Genomic DNA, 8618 nt, shown 5'->3' on the forward strand with positions numbered 1-8618 from the left:
TCTACTTAATACGTGTCTGCGTTTGAAGACCATTGAATGTATGTGTGTAACTGATTTCCGATACACATATTTGTTCTACTCCTGCTCGAGTGTTTGAATTTATATTCACGACACCTACAGACAAGTAAAATTAGGCGCGTAAAGGCGTTTTGCATGTATACTTTTACTTGTCTGTGAGTGTCTCCAAGAAAAGACCAAATATTGTGCGGGTCATGTGTATTTGCATTGGTGATGGAAAACCCGGGTTAGATTCATTCACACCACGATAGCATTGCTTCTCTTGGAGGTAATGGTGTGTTTGGCATGGAAGGATGGTTTATAGTAAGAATAAATCTGAAATAAAGGCTTCATAATAAGAGCTGATTCATGTGTTTTAAGAGGATGCTTTCTTATTTTTACGAAGTATTTAAATTGTTTTTTACGAAACGGTTTAATAAAGTAAACAAATACGCAAACACCACTCAGATCGATCAGTCTCCTCTAGGATCAGCACCCGGTCGTCAATGACCAGTGAGAGACAATTCTTTTTTTCACATATAACAGTTAGGCAGGTCATCGGTCAGTCTCCGTGTTAATCGGTCCATTGCTGCATTCCTTAGCCATTCACTTGCATAGTACAGGTCTCGTGCCAGCCTGTTGCGGTCAGTTTTTTCCGAAGGTAAGGCCATGATACCCAATACGGGCAACTAGTGCAATAGCAAGCAGAAAACAAGAGTTAAAATATTTTCACGAATGATGGAAACGGTTGCATCAGTTAACGGCTGCACAAATAAGAACATTTTCAAAATCAATCAATCGTCGCATGCCGAAGATTTTTCCTATAATTGGTCTTTTACGCATGATAAGCAGGATCGAATCCCATAAACTTTAAAGCAACCCCTAAGCCGTTGGCAAAATGCAATCTATTAAACTGGTGTGAGAAATACGACAGTCGATCGAAAAATTTAAAAAAAATTGGTGCTAGTTGCAAAATACCAATCCTCAAAAGATTCGATACGATCATCTTCGACTTCCTTTTTGGTAAGTTCAGCCCATTTACAGTTGGCCCTAATGCGAATACTGTTGATGCGCTTGAATTCTATCGTTCAATTTCAGACTAACACGTTTGTTAGCTGTGTATCGCTAGAACGAAAGCATGATCGTCTACGGATACCAATATCGCTTGGAAAGTAACAAACAGGCGTCCCAAACTGACATCTGTTATGCAAAAAAACTTAAAATTCAAAAAAAAAAATTGCCCGATCCTCGCTATAACTGCTCGCTTCATGCGCGAATTCTCGTTACGCTCTTAGAGCAGCTCAGCACCATACCAGTTTGCCGTTGGAACGAGCAGCACAGCACACACCCGTTTGCTCTCGCGTGCAGTGGCGCTCAAACATTTTCTCGCTTTCCGCAATGTGCCGTGCACTGCTCGAACCATGATCTTCCGCTTGAGAGCCCTTGAGTGGGAGAGAGCGAACACACGTGTGCAGGGGCGCTCGAACTGTTTCTCGCGCGCCGTTTTGGTACTGGCATGCAGCGCGCATTATAAACCGTCTTGAAACCCCAGCAAATTTTTGCTTCTCTCTTTCTTTATTCGCTCTGCCCTGAGCACGCTGAGCGACAGTCGTGTTCTGAATGTAATGGGGGGAGGATGTCGCACGCGCACGGATAAGCCGAAGCGCATGACCCGGTGTTTGAATGCAGATGGTGTTAGGATTAATCGTGTATTTGCGTGTAGGTGAGCTGCGGTAGCCTGGAGTTTCTTCACTTTGTGACGATCGATTCGTGTTTGCCGCTTCCCGAAACATGTTTTCTGCGAGAGATGAGGTATAGTTCAGCATCTCATGTACGACGAAGAGCACCATTTCTCAACTCACCGTCTTGTTTTTTCCCCCTAAAGGAACACTGGCGAACACGAGGAGTGCAACAGAGAGAAAGAAACATGAACGGGTTTGTTAAATAAATAAAAAATCATTCATTCATATCACATTCTAATCCGAGTGTTATTGTTTGCTTTGTTTTGATTTGCGCTGCCATAGCGCCTCTGGCCTATGACAGCTTGGATCCGAAGGAAATGGGTGAAAAAACTACGTGAAACCACGCGTTCGAACTGTTATAATTAGCTAACCCAACTGACATTTTATAGCAGGCTTATAGCGGTTTTCGAGTTCTTTTACCTAAATCTCGTTACTAACCCAACTGACATCTGTTATACAAAAAAGGCTAAATTTCAAAAAAAAATTGCCCGATCCTCGCCATAACTGCTCGCTTCATGCGCGAATGCTCGTTACGCTCTTAGAGCAGCTCAGCACCATACCAGTTTGCCGTTGGAACGAGCAGCACAGTACACACCCGTTCGCTCTCGCGTGCAGTGGCGCTCAAACATTTTCTCGCTTTCCGCAATGTGCCGTGCACTGCTCGAACCATAATCCTCCGCTTGAGTGCCCCTGAGTGGGAGAGAGCGAACACACGTGTACAGGGGCGCACGAACTGTTTCTCGCGCGCCGTTTTAGTACTGGCATGCAGCGCGCATTTTAAAACCGTCTGGACACCCCTGCAAATTTTTGCTTCTCTCTTTCCTTATTCGCTCTGCCCTGAGCACGCTGAGCGACAGTCGTGTTCTGAATGTGATGGAGGGAGGATGTCGCACGTGCACGGATAAGCCGAAGCGCATGACCGGGTGTTTGAATGCAGATGGATTGTTCGTGTTTTGCGTGTAGGTGAGCTGCGGTAGCCTGGAGTTTCCCTTTGTGACGATCGATTCGTGTTTGCCGCTTCCCGAAACATGTTTTCTGCGAGAGATGAGGTATGGTTCAGCATCTCATGTACGGCGAAGAGCACCATTTCTCAACTCACAGTCTTGTTTTTTCCCCCTAAAGGAACACTGGCGAACACGAGGAGTGCAACGGAGAGAAAGAAACATGAAAGGGTTTGTGAAATAAATAAAAAATCATTCATTCATATCACAATCTAATTCGCGTGTTATTGTTTGCTTTGTTTTGATTTGCGCTGCCATAGCGCCTCTGGCCTATGACAGCTTGGATCCGAAGGAAATGGGTGAAAAAACTACGTGAAACCACGCGTTCGAACTGTTATAATTAGCTAAATCTGCTGCTCTCTAAGGCAAGATTAAGCATCGAGATTTAGCTAAAAGAACTCGAAAATCGCTATAAGCCTGCTAAAAATGTCAGTTGGGAAATCTTGCCTTAGAGAGCAGCAGATTTAGCTAATTATAACAGTTCGAACGCGTGGTTTCACGTAGTTTTTTCACCCATTTCCTTCGGATCCAAGCTGTCATAGGCCAGAGGCGCTATGGCAGCGCAAATCAAAACAAAGCAAACAATAACACTCGGATTAGAATGTGATATGAATGAATGATTTTTTATTTATTTAACAAACCCGTTCATGTTTCTTTCTCTCTGTTGCACTCCTCGTGTTCGCCAGTGTTCCTTTAGGGGGAAAAAACAAGACGGTGAGTTGAGAAATGGTGCTCTTCGTCGTACATGAGATGCTGAACTATACCTCATCTCTCGCAGAAAACATGTTTCGGGAAGCGGCAAACACGAATCGATCGTCACAAAGTGAAGAAACTCCAGGCTACCGCAGCTCACCTACACGCAAATACACGATTAATCCTAACACCATCTGCATTCAAACACCGGGTCATGCGCTTCGGCTTATCCGTGCGCGTGCGACATCCTCCCCCCATTACATTCAGAACACGACTGTCGCTCAGCGTGCTCAGGGCAGAGCGAATAAAGAAAGAGAGAAGCAAAAATTTGCTGGGGTTTCAAGACGGTTTATAATGCGCGCTGCATGCCAGTACCAAAACGGCGCGCGAGAAACAGTTCGAGCGCCCCTGTCTCGTGTGTTCGCTCTCTCGCACTCAAGGGCTCTCAAGCGGAAGATCATGGTTTGAGCAGTGCAAGGCACATTGCGGAAAGCGAGAAAATGTTTGAGTGCCTCTGCACGCGAGAGCGAACGGGTGTGTGCTGTGCTGCTCGTTCCAACGGCAAACTGGTATGGTGCTGAGCTGCTCTAAGAGCGTAACGAGCATTTGCGCATGAAGCGAGCAGTTATGGCGAGGATCGGGCAATTTTTTTTTGAAATTTAAGCTTTTTTGTATAACAGATGTCAGTTGGGTGGTCTAGCATTCTTTTTACTTGTGTCTGAACTGCATCTTCATAAACTTGTGGGTATGTATACGATGTTGTATGGACATGTATGTTATCTGTAGCTCTTATTTGATGTTTTGTTTTGTGTGTGAATGTTAGAGGATCGGACTCGAAACATAGTATTTCTTTATAACTTGTTAATATTCAATGAATGCTCGTTTTTCTTCTTCATTCAAATCATTGTCGTTTACAACAATTTGTTTGTTATTTTCAATTTTTGGCAATGAATCTTAACATTGAAAATCCATTCCGATTTTGACCTCATTGAAATTCATTTCCATGATATTAGCGAATTTGTCGCGTACGCAAAGCTAACCTCGCGACTTGTTTCTTTTGACAGGCGCAGGTCACGCCGCCTAAAGGCCAATAATACTCAGACTCGTTCTGATGGTTAAATGACAAACTTTGTTGAAATTTATTCGCGTTTTATATCTAATAATTGCTGACCGATCGCGGTCAGCAGTTCTTCGGTTGTCCGTTGGCGACCGATCACGGTCGTGATTCCTCTTTCGATTTGTACCCTTGTACCGTCCGTTGGCGACACCTATCGGTCCACGTCATGGACAGTGCCAGGTGCGGAGTTTGGCTGGGCGGTACATCTCCAAAACGAAAACGGAGGTGTCCAAAGGTCAGCTCAGTGTGGACAGAAACCACACGCTGAGCATAAGGACAAAAGCTGGTTTGATCTCGGCGTTCAGTACACTCCGGGACAGCGAAAGCTTGGCCTTACGATCCTTTTGGTTATTACGAGTTTTTAGCAAGAGGTGTCAGAAAATTTTTCACAGGGGTAACTGGCTTTTTTAACAAACGAATTTGATTGAAACCTTTTTCTTTTTAGCTCCAATAATTCCGTACATCATCCCCTGGCCGTTGATCCGCGAGGGTACTGTGGCCAGAGTGTTTCTGCGAAGCAGCATCACTCATTTTTCATTTCTCCTTAAATTGTAACATCTTACAAATTGCTCCTTTTTCTTGAAATGACTGTCCCTCCACCTATGCCATTCAAAGGCCTCCCATTTCGGCACTCGAGCCCAACACTCGCTCATTGACCCCTACAACGCGCAGCTGTATCCGCCTCTGTTGCTGCGGCTGCTTCCGCGGCAGAGAGGCCCGATCCCGATCTAGTGCTGCTTGCCCGTTCTAGTGCTGCTGGTGGGAAGACGTCCTCATCCTCGCTGGAAGACTCCATGCCATCGCCGTGCAGCCATGCCAGGGAGGCCACAGACCTTCGCCTCTCCCTGAACCTCGCGACTCGTTCGCGGATGGCCGCACGACGCGCAGCTGTTGTTGGCGATGGAGGTGGTGATTGAAGCCGCCCACTACGCTGCAACTCCCTCGTTCTCGCCCGTGCCGCGTTCCTCGCAACATTCCGGCGCTGCGACTGACGACTGGCCCTGCAAAACCAACTGTTCCCTCTCCGCATTCCATTCGTCTTGGAGCTCGTCAGTTACGAGTGCGACGAATTCGCAGATTTCGCTCCATCTTTCCGGGCTCTCGAGCAGAGCTGGCTCGAGATCCTCGGGGGTGATCTGACTCGATCTCCCCCTACGAACAGCCTTCCACGTTCAGCGGCAAATGGTGGACAACCAAAAACGTCGTGTTCCGCCGTCTCAGCGACGCCAGGACATCTGGGGCAGTTCGGGGACGACGTGAAGCCCATCCGGTACAGGTAGTCACGGAAAAATCCGTGGCCAGACAATACCTGCGCCAAATGGAACGTCACGTCTCCATGTTTCCGTGACTGCCATGCGCTCACGTCGGGTAGCACTCGATGCGTCCACCAAGTGAAACGACTGACGTCTTCGCTGGCCGCATCCGCGTCCCACTGCTGCTGCCACTGCCCGTACGTCCGGTCATGCTCCAGATTCCAGACACCAGTCCTAGAGTATTCGTTTGCTGGATCGTTCAGCCGGTGATGAACTGTCCTCCTCGATCTGCATGCAGTTGGGATGAGACCGGCAAGCAGCACGGCCGTCTCACCTCTCACTGTCCGGAAAGCTGCGACATTGTTGCAGCTGCAGTCCCTCCGACCATACTGGGGCCCCGTAGCGCAGGATGGAGTCCTAGCGCTAGATGGGGCCCCGTAGCGCAGGCTTGATGGAGGATAGGCATGAGGTGCGTGACGGTTTCCGCAATCCTCATGGCCTTCGCTGCAACCTGCTGAACATGCGGCAGTTATGACAGGTGGTCGTGCAACCAAACTCCAAGATAGCGGATAGAGCGCTGTGATTGCACGACCACACCTCTGATGTTGATGCTGACGACCGGATGACGCTTCAGGGTGTATATCAGCGTCATTTACGTTTTCTCCGGTGCCAGCGAGGGATGGTTCCGGTCCAGCCAGTCCGTGATTGCCGCGCGGCTCGTTCAGCAGTCGAGGAAGCGGCTTGGGGTGTCGTTGCGGGGACCAAGACGACAAGGTCATCAGCATAGCCAATAACCTCGGCCCCTCCGGCAACTGGACACCCAGGACCCCGTCGTACAACACGTTCCATAGCGTGGGTCCCAATATGGAACCCTGCGGAACGCTCGCACTGATGCTCCGCTCAACAGGGCCCTCACTGGTATCAATAACCAGTCGCCGATCCTCAAAGTAGCTTTTCAGCATCTTCTGCAGCGATGACGGTACTCCCTTGTCCCTCAGCGCGTTGGCGATAGCTTGCCAGGGCGCAGAATTGAAGGCGTTGCGGATGTCGAGTGCCACCACCATCAGGCAGCGCTCGTCTCGGGCGTTGGTACGGCGAAAGGACATGGCCGTCCTGCCCGCTTCGACAACGCGCTGTATCGCACTGATGGTGGATCTGCCTCGCCGGAACCCGTACTGCCCGTCCGACAGCCGTTCCGCATCTGGTTCCTCCAGGAACTTGTTGAGGCGGTTAAGTATTAGGCGCTCCAACACCTTGCCAAGTGCGTCGAGCATGCACAGCGGCCGGTAGGAGGAGCTTTCTCCGGGAGGCTTGCCAGGCTTTGGCAGCAGTTCTCCAGGGCGCTGGAAACGCACCCCTGTCAAGGCGGTCCTGGTACAAACGGACGAAAACCTCCGGGTACTTCCTAATGGCCGTCTTAACCGCCGTATTGCGGATATCGTCAAGTCCAGGCTCTTTCCGGTTCGCCATCGATCCCACGATGGACAGGAGCTCGCCTAAGGTGACAGGGATCAGCGAAGATCTCTGCTCCTCGGTGTCTTCGCTCGACGATTCGGCTTCCGGCCAGTCAACAGGCGGATGTGTCGGGAACAGATCGTTGGCTATCCGCTCCAACACGACACGGTCTGTCTCAGGTGGCCCGAAGCAACCACGAATACGAAATATGACCACCCAATAGCCGGCCCCAAACTCGTTGGTTTCCGCCTGTTGAATCAGCTCGTCGAGCTGCGCTAGCTTGCTGGCACGGACAGCCTTCTCCACGGCTCTCCTCGCCGACCGATGATGTGCAGCCACAATGCTGCGCTGCTGCAGATCGGTGATTCGAAGCATCCGCTCGTGCACAGTCGCACACTCCTCCCGAAGACGTAGAATCTCCGGAGTTCACCAGAAAAGGTCTCGATGGGGGTCACGATGCCATGTCGGTGACGCGCTCCATCGTGTCGTCACATGCATCTAGCATGGCGTCGACCATCCCCTCCTGGCTGACGGCTCGCTCCGGGAAACCGGCCGTCTGGAGTGCGGCTAGGAATGCCTCGACCGAAAACTGGGTCGTCTTCCATCTACGGCCAGCGGGCCGAAAAGTGGTGGACGACGTAGAGGACCCCTGTCCCCGCTGATGATGCTTCTGCTACTGCTGCTCTTGCTGCTGCTGCTGGTGTTGCTGCTGTTGTCGTCGCTACTGCTGGTCAAGAGTTGGAGGCCCCACGGTGAAGAAGATGTACCGGTGGTCCGACGCCGTGTAATGGCACGAAGCGGTGTTCGCTGCCACCTCCCAAGTGTCCGGACAAGCGATGGATGCGCTAGCGAAAGACACATCCACGACACTGGGAGTGGCGAGTCCGTTGCCCACGAACGTCGGGACCCAGTCTTGGTTTAGAACCACATGCCCGAGCTGCCTGATGGTATCCAGCAGTCTTCACCGCGCCGGGTGGTGCGTTGGCTATCCCACTCCTCATTCCAGGCGTTGAAATCGCCTGCCAGGACGATACGAGGGTGGTGTTGGGCCTCCAACTCCACCGCCTCCAGAAGTTGCTCGAACTCGCCGGTGTTGAGTCGCGGAGGGGCGTAGCAGCTGATAAACACCACCCCTCCAATCTGCGCAGCAGCCAACCCGGGCATGGCACAGCGCCAAATCCGCTGGATCGGAAGGTGGCCGGTTGCCACCACAGCTGCTCCACCGCCCAGTTTCCGCTGCCATCCGGAGGCCGATACACCTCTGACAGCAGCAGCACGTCGACCCGCTTCGTGCGGGCTGTTTGCAGGGCCAGATCCTGAGCGATGTGTCCACCACCCAGGTTGACCTGCATTCTCCGCA

The sequence above is a fragment of the Anopheles stephensi genome, chromosome 2 (genome assembly GCF_013141755.1).
Source record: "Anopheles stephensi strain Indian chromosome 2, UCI_ANSTEP_V1.0, whole genome shotgun sequence".
Classification (NCBI taxonomy): Eukaryota; Metazoa; Arthropoda; class Insecta; order Diptera; family Culicidae; genus Anopheles; species Anopheles stephensi.